Source organism: Rhipicephalus microplus, chromosome X (genome assembly GCF_043290135.1).
Source record: "Rhipicephalus microplus isolate Deutch F79 chromosome X, USDA_Rmic, whole genome shotgun sequence".
Taxonomy (NCBI): domain Eukaryota; kingdom Metazoa; phylum Arthropoda; class Arachnida; order Ixodida; family Ixodidae; genus Rhipicephalus; species Rhipicephalus microplus.
Genome location: NC_134710.1, coordinates 58,905,666 through 58,923,539, shown reverse-complemented (window position 1 = coordinate 58,923,539; position 17,874 = coordinate 58,905,666). Strand labels below are relative to the sequence as shown.

Sequence of the window (17,874 nt, the reverse complement as noted above, 5' to 3'; positions counted from 1 at the left end):
GCACCAGTACACAAGAACAACGACGTGCAAGGGCCGTTACCGCACACCTAAGTAGGTTATTACACGCGAAAAGTCCCAGAAATTACGGAGACCATTTTAAATGTTCTGGAAAAACGATTGTGGTAATTTAGTGGACTGAAAATAGCGAATTTGCAGAATATTTATGAGAAAAAAAATTCTGATAACTTGGGAGCCTTCCGAATTTCGCAGAACGATCTCCGAATGCCGTTTCTCAAAAAAGTTGGGCAGATCCCAAGTATCGTGGAAATCGACGTTATGCGAAACATGCGGAAGAAACGTGTTTTATAAACGTATGTAGTATTTATAAAATTGAATAGCCAGCATTCCAACTACAATTGACGTTTCACCAACATTACGCCTGAATAGTGTATTTTCCCATAGCAGTGTCGAGGCCTGGCGTGGATCTGCGTAGAATACTTGATTGCCACGCACAATGCTGGCGTTCGATTTCTGCTGAGGCCCTTTTGCATTCGTCGGGTCAACGATGCCGATGTCAGCTTTTTTCTTAACGCTCTCACGTTAATGTTACTAATTGGTGTGCCGTTCCTGGGTATACATAAACTGTTAGTTATATGTGGCACATACCCGCATACCTGTGGACCAGGTGTGGGCCGTCCAGCCGGCCAGGGCCGTCGCCGAGGACCTCGGAAAATGTTCCTTGAACGATGTGTTCCTAACAGCCTAGCCCCGGGCACAGCAACAATCATTGGACAAACAAAGTTCATTCAACTCAACTCAATACGCGTCACACGCGTCTGGCGATGCGTTCGATCACGAGAGCACCCAGACGTATGCGTCTAGATAGATAGATAGATAGATAGATAGATAGATAGATAGATAGATAGATAGATAGATAGATAGATAGATAGATAGATAGATAGATAGATAGATAGATAGATAGATAGATAGATAGATAGATAGATAGATAGATAGATAGATAGATAGATAGATAGATAGACGCCGAAAGTGCCTGCAGTACGCGAAAAAAATGCTTTCATTTAGAAACATTCTTCAGAGTGTACCGTTTCTTGCTTCAATACCAAATTTTGTTTAGATATTAAGCGTCTGCGTAGGTTTGCCGTAGCTCACGGATATTACTACAATATTTCAGCCATATACGCCTCCAAAAATTTTGCTACAATGTTCTATCTCTTCTATGCACAAAATGCCCAAAGTCAGCTATGCGCTAAATGTTGTGAGAATTCGACAACATTAGACCGCCGGAGACTATTTTTGTTTTCCATTAAGTGTGCAGTCAAATGGCAATATCTTGTGAAGTAAGTTAGAGTCGTAAAAATGTGTGCGCGCGAAAGCCGTTATAAATTAGTATAACAAATCTGCATTGAACTATATAGTCTATATTAAAGGCTGTTTAGAAATTTTTTTGCTGTGTATTTCTTCGTCATCTTGATCTGATTACTGCTCTAACTATGCGCAGTAACAAATAACTTAGGCAGGACACCACAAGACACGTAAACAGAATTTTAACAGCAATACATGTATGAACTATATTACACTTAGCTTAGAGTTTTCACGATGCTGTATGTATGCAAGGGGGGGGGGGGTCTGTGGAAACAACATATACTGCATACAAATCTTTGTACAGAGACGGCTCTGACCAAATGTAAAGCTCAGAAAATGCAGATTTGTTGTTTTGCAATACCACAGTAAATATTTGCATAGCGCGCTCAGTTACATCGGCACTAGCGTGAAATTCAGATACCCTGCAAATTCTAGTGACGTCACGCAGCTGTAGTTGTGGTGACGTCAAGTAAAAAACATACACATATGTACAGGAAAGTTGAAACGCAAACATGACGAGCGCTACAGTCCTGTTTACGCATCGTCTCTCTTGTGTGTGCGTTTTCTTTTGATTTTCACCTAAATTTCTAAATCTATAGCACCTAATGTAGCGCTATTGTGCTTCTTTTGTGGGTATTTGAAAGAAATAAAAAAGGCACTCGCCATGTACGAAAAAAAAAACCATATTTGACGTTCTGGGGCCGCTGCGGGTCCCTTGCTCACAATTGTGAACATGGGACCCGATTGTGAACAAGGGACCCGTAGCGGCCCCAAAGCGTTAATATATGTTTGTTTTTCTTCGGACAAAGTGAGTGCCTGTTTTATTTTTTCCAATAAACACCCCTCGCCTAACGAGTTTTCGTCAAACCTTGGACTATGTGGGTCTTGATGCAGTTATAAATACAGTGCTGTCATCATCATCACCATCATAATCATCATCCTAACTACGCCCACTGCAGTACAAAGGCTTTTCCCATGTTGCACCAGTCAACGTGTTCCAGTGCTTGCTGCTGCCACTTTATACCCGCAAACTTCCTAATCACATCTGCCCACCTAACTTTCTCTCTCCCCCTAACCCGCTTCCCTTCTCTGGGAATCCAGTTAGTTACCCTTAATGACCAGTGGTTATCTTGCCTAAGCCCTACGTGCTCGGTCCATGTCCATTTCTTCTTCTTGATTTCAACTATATGATGGCCTTAACTCCGTTTTTTCGCTGACTCTCTCTGTTCTCTTCTTGTCTCTCAAGGTTGCCCCTATCATTTTACTTTCCATCACGCACTGCGTCATCCTGAACTTAAGTTGAACCCTCTTTGTAAGCCTCCAGATTTCTGATCCGTAGGAGAGTGCCGGCAAGATGCAGCTGTTATATACCTTCCTCTTGAGGGATACAGGTAGATTACCATTCATGATTCGAGAATGCTAGTCGAATGCAATCAATCCCATTTTTATTTTTATAGTTACTTTAATCTTATGGTTAGGCTGCGTTTAGGGTTACTACCTGTACTAGGTAGACACAGCCCTGTTCAAGTGCACTGTTCTCTTCTGAGGTTGTTGTACATTACTTCCGTTTTCTGCAAAATAATTTTAAGACCTACATTTCTGCTCTCCTTGTCTAATTGAGTAATGCGTCCCCGTAGTTACTCAGCAGTGCAATGTCATTGGCGAAGCACAGGTTATTTACTAAGGCACTCTCCATTAACTCTTATCTCTAACTCTTCCCAATCTAGGCCTCTGAAAACCTCCTGTAAGCACGTGGTGAATGGCATTGGGAAGATGGTATCCCCTTATATTACACCTTTATTTATTGGTGTTCTGTCACTTTATTTATGGAGCACTATGGCGGCAGTTGATCCTCTACAGATTTCTTCCAGGATGTTTACACATTGAAACGCCTAGAGTTGCAGTTGGAGTTGCAGACGCCCTAAGGCAAGTGCGACACAATCGGTTCTGAGCCCGAGACACTTCCACCTCTATGGCTAGAAGCGTCCTACTGGCACCAACACTTACGTAACATTAACTCTCGGCGGAAAAAGCACCGTCTCGGTGCATCGGATCGGTGAACGTGACGTAGGGCTTGAGTCGAGAAACATGCACAGTCTCAGTAGCTGGTGAGGTGGACGAAGGCTTGGGGGTTAGCGGCGAGATCTCGTATGTGACTTCGGTAACTCGGCGAAGAACGCGGTAAGGCCCGACGTAGCGTGGCAGGAGTTTTTCACTCAAGCCAACGCGACGCGAAGACAGCCAGAGCAAGACCAAGGAGCCAGGGTTGAAACTCATGTCGCGGTGGTGACTGTCGTAATGGCACTTTTGGTTGGTCTGAGATGCCAGAAGTCAATCACGGGCAACGCGACGTGCCGTAGCCGCGCGAACGATGTCATCGTGAGCGCAGTGTGTGGCTGAGTTTGCGGAAGTAGTGAGTCGAGAGGCAAGAGCAGGTCACGGCCATACAATAGGTAAAACGGAGAAAAGCCTGTAATGTCGTGACGCGACGAATTGTAGGCAAACGTCACGAATGGTAACGTGCAGTCCCAATCCAGGTGGTCCTCAGACGCGTACATGGATAACATGTTCGTGAGTGTATGGTTCAAGCGCTCAGTAAGTGCGTTTGTTTGCGGATGGTAAGCGGTGCTGAACTTGTGAGACGGTGCACAAGAGCGGAGAAGGCCATCGACAACTTTCGAAAGAAAACATCGACATCGATCAGTTAGTAGCTGACGGCGGGCACCATGGCGTAAGATGACTTGATGGAGAAGAAAGTCAGCGACATCGGTTGCACAGCTGGTATAGGAAGGGCTCGCGTAATGGCATAACGTGTCGTATATAATCAGTCGCTGCGGCCACCCACTTGTTACCCGCATACGACGTTGGGAAAGGACCAAGGATGCCCAGGCCAACACGAAAGGAGGGTTCGCTGGGGATAGGTATGGGCTGAAGGTATAAGCAGGAGAGAGAGAAGGCTTTTTGCGGCGTTGGCAGAGTTCGCAGGAAGTGACGTAGCGCCGAACCGAGTGGTATAAGCCAGGCCAGAAGAAACGTCTGTGCACACGATCGTAAGTTCGGTAAACACCCAAATGGCCAGCGGTGGGAGGATCGTGTAATTGCGAGAGGATAGTTGGTTGAAATTGCTGAGGAACAACGAGATGCAGTTCAGCACCATGTGGTGTCATATTGCCTCGATATAAAGTACCGCCATGCAGAACAAACATACGCAGGGAGCCGTCCCGTGGTGTTGAAGTGAGGTGTTGTATAAGGGATCGCAAATATGGCTCATGGCGCTGCTCGTCGGTCATGTGTACGAAATCGCTAAGCGACAAAACACAGGTATCTGAATCAGTTTCGGTGGTGTCAGGTGGTTAGACGAGATAGCGGGAGAGGCAGTCGGCGTCCTTGTGTAGCCGTCCAGACTACACTGGTAGGACACAGAAAAGGTGTATTCTTGAAGGCGTAAAGCCCAGCGTTCGAGGCATCCCGTAGGATTTTTAAGTGAGGAGAGACAACATAAGGCATGATAGTCTGTTAGCACAGTGAAATGCCGTCCAGACAAATATGGGCGAAACTTATGCTATGCTATGGGTGCTCTGAGGCTAAAAGAAGGCGGCTAGCATAAGCGATTACACGATTGAGCTCTCCTTGTCGCTGGGACAAAATAGCATCAATACTATGACCACTTGCATCCGTACGAACTTCCGCATGTGCAGATGGGTCAAAATGACCCAGAACTGGCGGATTCGCAAGTCGACTCGTAAGCGTGGAAAATGTCTGAGCTTGCTCAGGTCCCCATGAAAGGACTGTCCTTTTTAAGAATATCGGTGAGAGGACTAGCGATTTCGGCGAAGTTCTCAATAAATTGTCTGAAATAGGAACACAGCCCCAGAAAACTTTGGACACCAGAAGGGGTACGAGGAGTTGGAAACTCGTGGACTGCACGAACTTTGTTGGGTTCAGGCTGTATGCCAGTAGTGTCCACCAGGTGACCGAGGACGCGTAACTGACGACGGCCAAAATGACATTTCGCAGAATTCAGCTGTAGGCCTGCTCGTCAGAAGACGTCAAGGATGGCCGAGAGCCGGTGGAGGTGGCTGTCGAACGTCGGTGAAAAAACAATAACGTCGTCGAGATAACACAAGCATATGGACCATTTAAAACCACGTAGAAGAGAGTCCATCATGCGTTCGAAGGTGGCCGGGGCATCACGTAGTCCGAAAGGCATCACTTTGAATCGGTAGAGACCATCTGGAGTGACAAACGCCGTTTTCTCGCGATCTCTGTTATAGACTGCAATATGCCAGTAGCTAGAACGTAAATCGGTTGATGAGAAATAACTGGCACCGTGTAAGCAGTCTAGTGCGTCATCAATACGCGGAAGCGGGTAAACGTCCTTTTTCGTGATCTTGTTCAGATGACGATAATCAATGCATAATCTCCAAGTATTGTCCTTCTTTTTTACTAAAACGACAGCGGACGCCCATGGGCTGGAGGAGGGCTCGATAAGATCCTTGGACAGCATTTTCTCGACCTCTGTTTGTATAACGTGACGTTCTGCCACCAACACACGATAGGGACGCCTATGGATGGGCGGAGCGTCTCCAGTGTGGATCGGATGAGTAACAGCATGGGTTTAACCTAGCGGGCGGTTGTCGAAATCAAATATGTCTTCGTAAGTCATCAAAACGCGACGGAGGGCGTCAGCGTAAGAAGGTTGTAGGTCAGCAGCTACTATTTTGTTGAACGTCTCATTAGATGGCATCGTCGGAGCCGAAGGTTGAGCAAACGCTGATGGTTATTCATGGCTTATATAGCTCGCATACCACGGAGTCGTCCAAAGGGACAACACAGCAAGAGATACGCCCTCGGGAAGAGCTTGTGGTGGCGACCCAATGTTCAGGAGACGAAGCCAAGCGTGGCTGTTGTTTAGCGTAATGACGGAGCTAGGGAGAGCTATTTGACATTCTATAGTAGGACGGTGTACAGTGGAGAGACGACGTCAGTATCATCCTGAAGTGGGGGGCAAGGTGACATGGGGACATAAGTCGCCGCGCCAGGTTGCAGCCGAACAAAGTCAGAGGAGCGAAGTCGAGGCTGGACATCTGCGCTGGCGTCGGCACAGCACTGGGGCAACTCAAGCCTCATAATCCCGGTTGAACAGTCAATGAGCGCAGAACGAGCTGCGCAGTCGTCGGATATCGCGGGGGCACAACCAGTCGGCACGAAATCCAGAGAGCGAGTTTGCGGTGGAGCTCGCTCTCTGGGTTTCGTGCCGATCGGTTGTGCCCCCGGGATCTCTGACAACAGCGCAGCTCTGGTTGACTGGCTCGCCCTGCGCCATCTCCTGCCGCCGACAAGAGCTCTCGCTGAGTAGTGCCCCCTCCTCGGACTCTTGCAATCATGTCCATCTTTCCTATCTTCTCCTTGCTTCTGGGAGTCGCTGTCCCTGCGCCACGCTCTCTCCTTCCTCCTCTCTATCTCTATACCTTTAATCCTATCCTTTTAATCCCTCCTTACCCCCTTTCTCGTGATCTATTGTTGAGGTGTCGCACTGTGATGCAGACAGTTACGGAGCTCACTTTTATCTTCTTTTCTCTCTTACGAATCACATAAGTAAAGTGAAAAAGTCCATTCCGAGGATCACCTCGAGAGGGCACTCGGCAAGCAGAGAACTAACGTTGAGTGGTCGGCGATACTGGCGGTACACATTCCCATGACGCGCTGCCGTTGGCTACTCGTAGGACAGGTGGGCGTTAGCACTTTTCGAAGACGGCTTTGAAAGTCGGCGCGCATGACCGACATCTGAGCTCCAGTGTCAATGAGGGCTTTAACGGACACATAATCAACAAAAACTTCGATTAGGTTTCGTTTATGGGTGAGGGTCAACAGAGGTTTTGCAGTCAGAGTCGTCAACGCAGTCTCACCTCCCGGGGCTGCATTGGTTAGCTTCCCGAAGAACGCCCTGGGTAGGGTGGTGACGGGGGTCACCGAGATGTAGGCGAACGGGACTGACGGCGCTGCGGAGAGGGCGAACGGCTAGTGATGAACCGGAGAGGAGCGGCAGGGTCAGCATACGACGATTCGGCGTGTGGCGACAGAGGACGAGCTGAGCGTTCGTAGCGATGGTCAGTATATGGTCGAGGCGATGAATTCCAGCCGCTACAGCAGTGGCGGGAGATATGGCCGATCCGGGAGCACACGAAGCAGATTTGTCTGCTTACGTAACAATACGTAACAATATGTTTCATCGACACCCTGATTCCACAGTGTCTGCGTGACTGCCGATATTCGAACTGAATAAAATACCTCCTCGTAATATATGAAGGCTATCTGTAGTGGTTGGGGTGTATTATGAGCATTTCTCTATCATCTGATCGATAGTATGAATGTGGTCGATTGTTGAGTAGCCTGTTCTAAATCCTACTTGTTACTTCGGTTGATTGAATTTTATTGACGTCTTATTTCTGTTGGAAATTACCTTTGTCAATAGCTTGTAGTACGACGGAGAGCCAGCTTATCAGCCTGTAATTCTTCAGGTCCTTGTCATTCCCTTTCTTGTGGATTAAGATGATGTTAGCATTCTTCCAAGATTCTAGTAAAATGCTAACATCATCTTAATTCAGCTTAATCGTGCTGTATGCTGCGCTAATTTCGTTTTAGTGTGTGTCTCGGTTCGCTTCTAAATTCTGCCCATAATTCAGCTGCACAATCCGTGAAACCTGAGGAAGTGCGTAGACGGGCAACCCAACCTTTCCCTTGGAAACCGCATACTTGCCCCCGCTTTGGCAAAGAGAGGGAATAAACTTTATTATCAAGAAATGGGAGTGCGAATGGGGTAGCCTATTCGGACGGGGGCTAGGTTGGAGACCGAGGGGCCACAACACTAGCAATCTAGCAACCGCGCACTTGTCGAGGTGGTGGCACCCCCTCTTGCGTTGCTGGCGTATAAGTTAGATCTTTCAGAATCGTTTGTCGTGATTTTAGGTCAATTATTGTCATCATAAAGGTTATTTCTCCAGTTTATATTACTAATTTTATTTATTTCGCACTGGTTTTGAGCTTTGTTAGTTTTGTTTAAGGCCTGTGTTGCCCACTGCGTGATTATGCGACATGAGACATTCTTCATTGTGAGGCATGAAAAAAACATATCCTCAGACAGTGAATTGACGGCTGGCCGGGCCCTTAAAATGCTCCACACTTTTAAAACAATATGTTCCATTCCGAGTAAAAGCTGTACGAACAACCGCGGAGCACTCATTCGCCATTTTCCCCCTAGTGCTTATCTTGTGTTAATCCGCTGTCTTCCTTTGTGTTATTTTCTTGTCTTTATCTGCTCTTTCATGATCTTTATTGTTTGCATACAGTATGCTGCTCCGAGGGCAGTGCGTCCAAAGAGTGCTTGCAGTGCTGGACACTAACGGACTCCCAAACGGCTTTGATAGTGGCAGACATTAGCAAAGGTTGACTTTCAAGGACACGATAGTGGAAACTTTTATTGTGAATCGATCACAAAATGCGGCTAATGGCAGGACAAAACGCCTTCGGATTAGCCGCGTTTTGTGGTGCAATTGTAACATGTTTGTATACAAGGATGACTTGCACATTATCAGTGAGTAGTTGTTAATAAAATTTTATATGAAGGATATCTGGAGAGAGAACAGGAAAAAAAGTAATGTAGCGAAACATGCACTAAAAGAAAGTGGCAGAGAAAGAGGCGAAGAAGATGAGATTGAACGATGCGCACACACAAGAGCATGCAGCTCGTCATTCAGGTCGATGAACTCGAAAAGCTTCAAGTGCACGGGAATAGCTCTTTCTGACAGCCGCAGTTGTAGCCACGGTCCCAGGATCTTCAACACTGACGACGTTCTGTAGTTCAGCCAGCTTAACGCATCTGAATAGAGAATCCCCGGATGACACTCAAGGCAAATTCATTCCTTTGTTCTTCTGAAATAGAATAAAAACAAAGCAGAATATTTTTTTCACATCTTTTCCCCAAACATGCTTCACCCTTGGATATGTTACCGAAATATTGACTGTTAACTTATACAAATCACGCGCTCTTACGAGCTCTTGTCTGCACCAAGTACATCCTCACTCTTACGAGACTTCGTCTAAACGCCTTTCAAAGCACGCAATCGCGAAAATTTTCATCAAACTCTTCTTTTTTGTTATCAGTAAAACACAGGGTCCTAGTGGGCTCCGAGCGAGAGTGCATTACTGACATACACCTATAACCGATTGAAAAATCGACGGTCATAAAGCCTTCAAGCCCGCTAACATTATCTGCAAATAAAAATACCTCTTTTACAAGCTGGTACCGGTAAGTGAGCCCTCGAGACGCTTACTAGTACCTTTGAATGATGATACATAAACGCAGAAACTACATTAACCAAATATTGCTACCTTTGACAGTCTTTTTTTTTCAGTACAATATGGTGTTTTCAACGTTGAAATTCTTCTATTCGCCATTGCCTGAAGATCGAATACTTGCAACTTGTGCAGAAGCAGGTGATTTCGTGCTATTAGAACATTCACAGGCACCTGCTTGCTCGGGCAGAAAACGATGAAATTTCTTGGTGATCCAGTCAGCTTCGTCACCTATGCTGCTCGAGTATGCCCCTGTAAAATGGAACCCGGGGCATGGACACCTCCTCTTTGTTCTTTGTGGCAGCCGTGATGCGTTGGTCCCTATTAAGTTGTTAATAAGTCTGCAAAAAGTGGTACAACATTTAATTAACTACACGTTATGGTGATCACTATGAACTTATAATTGAATGGGCACCTAAAGAAGGACCATACCTTCAGCTGTTTTTAACTTATGCACCTACAATAGCAAGAAGACCACTCTTGCCGTGAGAGGAGGCGAGGTAAGAGAGAGACAACAAAGGGAAGAAATACAATTGGCGATGCCCCACCTGAGGCGCCCGCACCTTATCGCCATCAACATCCCAAATTTCGACCGCAATCACTCATGTCCAGTTAAAGCTCAATTAGTAAAAAAAGCTGATTTACATTCCCGATGAGCGAGACACTCGGTCTGGCAAATTTTGAGAACACATTACATTTCTTGAAATGGCTCACACACTTAAAAATACCCTGAAATGATTCTTCACTCTTCCTTGCAAGCCTCGAGGTATCAGAACGCAAAAAAAGGTTCGTTTTTTTTTCTGCACTAGTAGTTGCGATTGTTCTGCAAATGAACGAAATTGGAATTTTGAAGGAATTCCGAGGTACTTAAGTTAGTTTAATACCCCTTTATTTATAGTATTAATACCCCTTTAAAAAGTACACATGGCTAAAAACGAAAGTGATGTGCGGTGCTCACGTCATACATGACGTACAGTGCTTCGTACGAAAACTTAAGTGGCCAGTGTTCATGCTAAAGCACGTAATGAGTACAGTTTCCGCACACATTTAGTCACTTGGTGTGTTGAAGAGGTACGTGCAGATCTTGTAGAATGTTGAATGGTCGTTTTGTGGAGACTTTATGAAATTCATCAGTTGTGTACATGAACACAATCACTTGCGAAATTCTTTTCTCCGAACGATCAGAATAAAACCCCATTCGCTAGAGGAACTGCCATAAAATTTATTTGGCATCAACGTTGACCTAATGAAATGAGTTAATTTCATCGATGTTTGCAGAGAATACTGGTAACAAACAACACATGAAATATTCGCACCACTGAGAACTTGAAGAGCCCTTAAAATACATTTGTGAATATACAGCGTAAAGGGACATGATGAAAGACGGGGACCTGAAATGTGCCGCTTTCTTGTGTCCTGTGCCGTCGCGTAGTTTATATTCAACATACAGCACACTAGAATAAAAAAAATCATTACAGATAATCAACGAGAGTACGGCGCACGCGAAACAAATACACAAGACATGTTATAAGATTCATGCTGACAACAACATGGTTAACATGTCATATCGAGGCCGCGTAGATATGTGACGTAGATAATGATGATTGCAAACATTAATTCCACCATTCCACCAAACATTAGTAAAAAGAATGCTCACGACTCTTTGAAAAGCGGCGTCTATATGTAACATATAAGTGACATAAAAAAAATTGTATCTCAATGGTGGCATTCCATTGACTATAAAAAACTGCGTAGCAGTGAACTTACGCGAATCTCAAGCCTCAGTACGTGGCAGCATGGCCATCTATCTCTAGGCATTTTTATTCATTCATTGATTGATTGATTCATTCATTCATTCGTTTATTCATTCAATAATTCATTCATTTATTCGTTCATTCATTCATTAATAGATATATACATCAGTTTTGTTATAAAGGCTGGGCCCCATAACTCGCAGAGGAGTTATGAAGGGGCCCTTATGTCATATCATGTTATACAAACACTAGAGCGCGCAAGAAGGGAGTATAATTGCGGTAGTATGAGACATTCTATTCAATCATTTGATGAGAGAATGAAATAATGTAGGTTAATTTTATAGCAGGTAAATGACTGGCATTCTGTAAGTCTATGGGTAGCTTTTCCAAAAATGTGATGTGGCACGTGCGATTGTAAACAATCCACATTTCATGCGAGATTTCGGAATGCTTAAAGTACTGGAGATAGTTGGTTGTATCGGGTATGGGTTGTTTTGGTAATTATTTTTCACAGAAGGATGCACTACAATACTGTGCGAGATTTTATACAGCAACACAAAAAAATGGTAATCAATGCAGCGTTTCACACTAAGAATATTGGGCATTTAAATGTAATCGAATCTGTACGTTTTAGGAAGAGAATAGCTCGAAGCGCTGTGTTCTGTGCTGTGATGATTGGCCATAAAGTGGTGGGGTATGCGAGTCCGTATTTACTAATGTCATATGTAACGCGTGAATGTATAAAACTGATATAAACAGTGCGTATAGGGTGTGTGAATGAAAAATGTAACGCAGTTTATAAAATATTGGTAGTTGCTTATAGATGCGTAGATATAGCGTTGTTTCATGTGTTTCAACTGATGAGAAGGTGTCAGACGATCTTACAGGCAATTGCTAAAGTGTTAGTACTACCTACTATGCCATTGAATTGAGAACGTGTTAAAATCAACAAACAGTAAAGTACAGCCGCGGCCACGTCTACGTAGAGCACGCGAACAGCCGGTTTTCGCTCTGCGGGGCGATACCTTGGGGCAGTATTAGGTTCTGACGTGCTCAGTCTGACAACTAAGCCGTGCATGCTCCTGATACACCTCTTCAGAGTCTTAAACTACCTCAGGGTTTCAGCCCGCAGAGCGGAAACAGGCTGCTCGCGTGCTCTACGTAGACGTGGCCACGGCTGTGTATTATCAGTTTGAAACAAACACATTATTAGCTATGAACAAACCTACAACACAGATAGCAACGCTCTTTCAAACCTTGTTGCAGACAAAAACATTCCTCCGAATTTCCCCTGATTTGAAACGAATATTGCAAGCGTGCTTGGAGAAGCGTTTCACAGTTAAATGTTGTGGAAGCAAAGCAGACGTGCACGTAGGATGTGGCGCTCAAAATTCAGTAGTTCCGAAAAAAAAAAGCGAATATGCCTGGAAGCTTATAAGTACAACGTCATACTGTTGGTGTCCGATTCACGCTTGTGGGGCAGCGAGAATTATTAGAATTTTCGGCTACTTATATACTCGTTTTCCTTGCAGGAGCAGTTATATGCATTATCTAGTCAAGCCCTTCTTCCCACTACTCACTGTAGAAAAAAAAAAACATTCAGAACGGTACTTTAGCCGGATGATGAACCACATTACAAATGCGATAGTTTTATGCATGTTTGATTCGCAGCCCAGGCTTTCGGCGAACGAGCTTCACGTGACCAGCTCTACTGTGGACCAATATTTCGATGGCTAGGTTCACCACCACATTTTTCTGAAAATTTCTCTTCAGCAAGACGGCCATTATAACGATGTACGTATTGTGATTTTTACTGTATTCTGCCACGCATTCCTTCAACAAAGCTCCAAGAACATATTAGTGTATCTTCCAATACTTACACTGTTCTTCATTGTGAGAAGTGTGGCTGTCATCGATACTTTGGCGACACTATCATCATCAGAAAAATAAAAATAAAAATGAGCATAGATTAGGTGTGCGCATTGAGACGTAACGTGTGCCTTAGTAAGGCTTCTCTGTGGACGAAAAAAAAAACTTGAACAGAATTTCACATGTTTGAAAAACAAATATTCTTACACCATAAGATGACAACCAACCATATACACATTTTGACATATTGTAAGCGAACCAAGTTATTCAGTACCAAATCGAAATCATGAATGAAGAGCTACATGGATTCAATACCTGCCATATGTACGCATGGATAAGAAGTACTACATAAGAAATATTACCGTGTAGGTACTGTTTACATTCAATTGTAAGCCTCCTAGAATATTTATTTATTTATTTATTTAACAATACTGCCGATCTCACAAGGAGATTATTGCAGGGAGGGCATACATATGATACAGAAAAGAAACATGAAGCAATCATTTCTAGCACGCAAAACAATAAGCAATCGATACATGAGTAGCAGTAGTAGCGATGAGCAAGGTGAGGGTACAAATCTCTGCAAAACTACGAATTACAACAACTATAAAGACAAAATGTACAATGATGCAATCACGTTATCAATATACAGAGCCTGCATACGAATTACAAAAAGACAAAAGAAAAGAAAAAGAACAACAATTTTCAGAAAAACTCCTCAGCGTGTACCTTTGCTTCTACCATATCTAAGAACACATTCAAAGATGAAGTGTTCGTAACAGAAGGGCTAAGTTGGTTCCAATTTCTTATGGTTTGCGGGAAATATGAATATTTAAAGCAGTTTGAAGGAAAAGTGTATTCATTAAGTGCTTGAGAGTGCCGGTAACGTATTAACCTAGATCAAATGAAAGAGATTAGTTTTGACGCGTCGGTGTTTATGTCTCCATAAATTAACTGGAACAAAAACTTTCGTCTTGCTATTTTCGCCCGACTTTGTAGTGTTGACAGACCAGCTTTGTGTAATGATTCTGTAGGAGAATCCATTTGCCTATATTTATTATAAATGAACCTTACTGCCTTCCTCTGCACCCCTTCGATTCTTGCAATTCGTTCCTTTTTGTACGGAAACCAAACAATATTGCCGTATTCTAACATTGGTCTGACAAGCATCTTGTATGCCAGCAGCTTTGTATTTAAGGGTGCCAGATGAAGGCGTCTTCTCAAAAATAAAAGCCACTTTAGTGCACTTGAGGTTATATTGTTGACATGGGTTTCCCATCGAAGATCGTGCTTTAAAGTTACGCCTAAATATTTATGTTCAAATACGCGAGTAAGAGGTGTGTCATTAATAGTGTACGTGAAATCAGATATTGCTCTCTTTCTAGCTACAGTAAGCGTAACGGATTTCTTAGCATTGAGAGTCATTTGCCACTCCTCACACCAACAAAAGACAGACTCAAGTGCATTATTCAGTACATGGTGATGATCAATGGAATTAATTTCACGGTACAAGATACAATCATCAGCGAATAGCCGGATGTTAACATTCAATCTAGAAGGCAAATCATTAATATACAGCAGAAATAAGACAGGACCTAATACACGGCCCTGGGGCACTCCCGACGTAACAGATGCTAAAGTGGAATTTTCGTTATGAATATGCACGAATTGTAAGTGGTCAGTCAGATAGTTCTCTATTCAATTAACAATAGGGCCTTCACCTATTGTACACTGAAGCTTCCTGATTAGTTTCTTGTGCGGTACGCAATCAAAAGCCTTTAGGTGGTCCAATAAAATTACGTCTGTTTGTTTCCTATAATCTACACATTGTGATATGTCATGCGTTAGTTCTAGTAGCTGTGTGACTGTTGAGAGACCGCGACGGAAGACATGTTGACAGGGCGAAAAAATAGATTCCTGTTCAAGGTACGTGTTTATATGTTTAAGTACTGCGTGTTCAAGAAGTTTGCACACGGTCGAGGTTAAGGAAATGGGCCTGAAGTTAGACACCTGTGATGTGCTACCACATTTGTGAATTGGAATGATTTTAGCAATTTTCTACTCTGCAAGAAGTGAATACGTCGTTAATTATTTTTTGAAGGTGTGACACAGGTATTTACTGTTCCACTTCGCATATCTCTTAAGAAACAAATTGGATATGTTATCAGGTCCAATCGCTTTCTTTGTGTCAATGTTCAACAAAAGGTTTAACAGACCTGAATCTGTGATTTCGAGTGGCTTGATCAGATTTCGGTCATATGGGAATATATTCGGTTGTTTTCCATTGTCGATGTTGAATACTGACTAAAAATAACAGTTAAAAAAGTTTGCAGTGTTTCTGTTATCCTCGCTGTCAGTGGCGGGGCTTTCATGGCGTTTTGGGTTCAGGTAACTACAGAACTTCTGAGGTACGCTTTTCAAGAAGTTAGACAGAGTCTTAGAAAAATAGTTATTCTTAGCTGCCTTGATTTTTGATTTCATATCTTTTATAGATGCGTTAAGGGCGTGTTTGTTCGCGTACGTCGTCTTTAGCTTCAGGGTTTTACGTAGCCTTTTTACTTTTCGTTTAGTGTGGATTATTTCGCGTGTAATCCACGGATTTGTTTTCTTTGCCTTTTTCGTCTTCACTGGTACATAATTTTGAAGACTGAAAAACACAATGTCCGTGTATTTTTTCTATAACGCATCTACATCTATAGAACTGTTTGTAGAAAGTTCTTCAAATGCGATGAATGCAATGCTGAGGTAATCGATAATACTAACGTCATCAGCGTTTGAAAAATCGTAAAATGTGCTACTACTTTCAGCACCAGGCACATGGGTTTGTGAGCGGATGGTGCAATATGTTATTTCGTGATCTGATACACCTTCCAAAATTTGTAAATTTATGTTTTCAAATGGAAAGTGATGACTGAGAAATGTCAGATCAAGAATATTTGATGCGTTTCCCTTAGTTCGCGTGGGCTGAGTAACTATCTGATTTAGGTTAAAGTGCAACATGATATCGCTTATTGTTTCTGAGGATGCCGATGGGAAGTGCGTGGCTTTCCAATCAATATCGGGTCGGTTGAAATCGCCCAATAAGATTAGCTGGCCGCATGGCACATGACGTTGTAGATAGTCATATAGTGAACGGGTGACGCTACAATCAGATGAGGGGCAGCGGTAAACACACCCCACCGTGACCAGGTGTTGGGTCAACATTAGTTTGCAGAAGATAGCTTCAACATTTTCTACATCAGGAAGTCTTAAAAAAGAGATACCCTTTTTTATAAATATCGCAACACCCTCGCTACGTGTCTGTCTGTCTTTTCGCACTACTGAATAATTTGGTGGGGTCAATTCAACATCCGTGATATCATGTGTTAGCCATGTTTCTTTCACAGCAACAAAATCTGGTTCAAGGCTAATTAAGACCGATTCTAGGGAATCTACTTTGTTAACAATACTGCGTGCATTTGAATTTATAAAGTTTATTTCACAGCTCGTCACGAGCGTAGAGACTTCGCTTCGCCTTGCTGGTTTTTTTTTTTTTCGAACTGGGGATGCCCGACTGTCCCTTTAAAGGTACCACACTTTTTTGACACTCATCTCAGAAATACAACTCTCCATTTATTCTTAGTTTGTCATAAGTTTGTCATGAAGTTTGTCATAAGAAAGTTTGTCATAAGTTTGTCATAAGAAAGTTTGTCATAAGTTTGTCATAAAGAAACGCTGTCTCCAGCCTGCTTTTTTGTTTTACCATAGTTCCAGAGTTTCCTTCTTATGTCCCGAATACGAGCTGAAAAATTTTCACTTATGGAATATGTGGTCCCTTTCAACCTGTGGCAGTTTTTAAATACCCTAGTTTTGTCTCGAAAGTCGGCAAGTTTCAAGATTATCGGTCGCGTATTTTGGCCGCAGGTTTCCCAACTCTGTGAACTTTTTCGCAAGGGATTGGCTCCATTTTCAGAATGTTTTTGACGATTGTTTCATTTACAGCTTTTTCAAGGGAATCGTCACTTTCTTTTTAATTTTCAGTTACACCATAAATGATGATGTTTCACCTTCTGGAATGATTTTCCAGATCGTCGATCTTAAGTTCGAGGGTAGATATAGTTTTCTGCAATCTAGCCAAGTCACTAACACAAGCCTCTATTTTGCCATCTAATGCCGTAAGCAATTCCAACTTCGATTCAATTGCGGGTAAACGTTCTTGCTTGATTTCTTTCAGGTCATCAGCAATCAGTTGTAGTTGCTTCGAAAAAGTAGTGATATCGGGACCGGGGTTTGTTTCAATATCACCACATATTAACAGTAATGTTTTGTTAAAAGCAACATCAACACATTCACACAACAGCTCAACAAGCAGCCCTGGGCACGGCACCCTTACAAAAATTTTTGTTGAGTGTCTGCTGAATGCCTGTATACAATTCTCAACAGAACAACCAGAAATCCTGATTAAATTGTGATGAGTTTTTTTGATGAGTGCTTGATGAGTTTCTGCATGTATTTGGCCACCGCGTTTCTGATTACTCCTTGGTTACTGCATTTGTGGTGCGTTCTTGATTACTGCGCTTCTGTTGCGTTCTTG

General features: G+C 43.2%; 1 long non-coding RNA gene across 3 annotated transcripts in view; it reads left to right on the top strand.

The window, feature by feature from the left end:
- Nucleotides 1–17,874, top strand: part of LOC119176075 (uncharacterized) — a 116,365-nt gene that overhangs the window by 57,205 nt on the left and 41,286 nt on the right. For 2 of the 3 annotated variants that reach the window (XR_005110411.2, XR_012886772.1), the window contains one exon: nt 13,104–13,226. This is a non-coding gene — a long non-coding RNA (uncharacterized LOC119176075). Of the gene's footprint in view, nt 1–9,486; nt 9,632–13,103; nt 13,227–17,874 lie in introns of all 3 variants that reach the window. The other variant, XR_005110410.2, reaches the window with a different exon arrangement.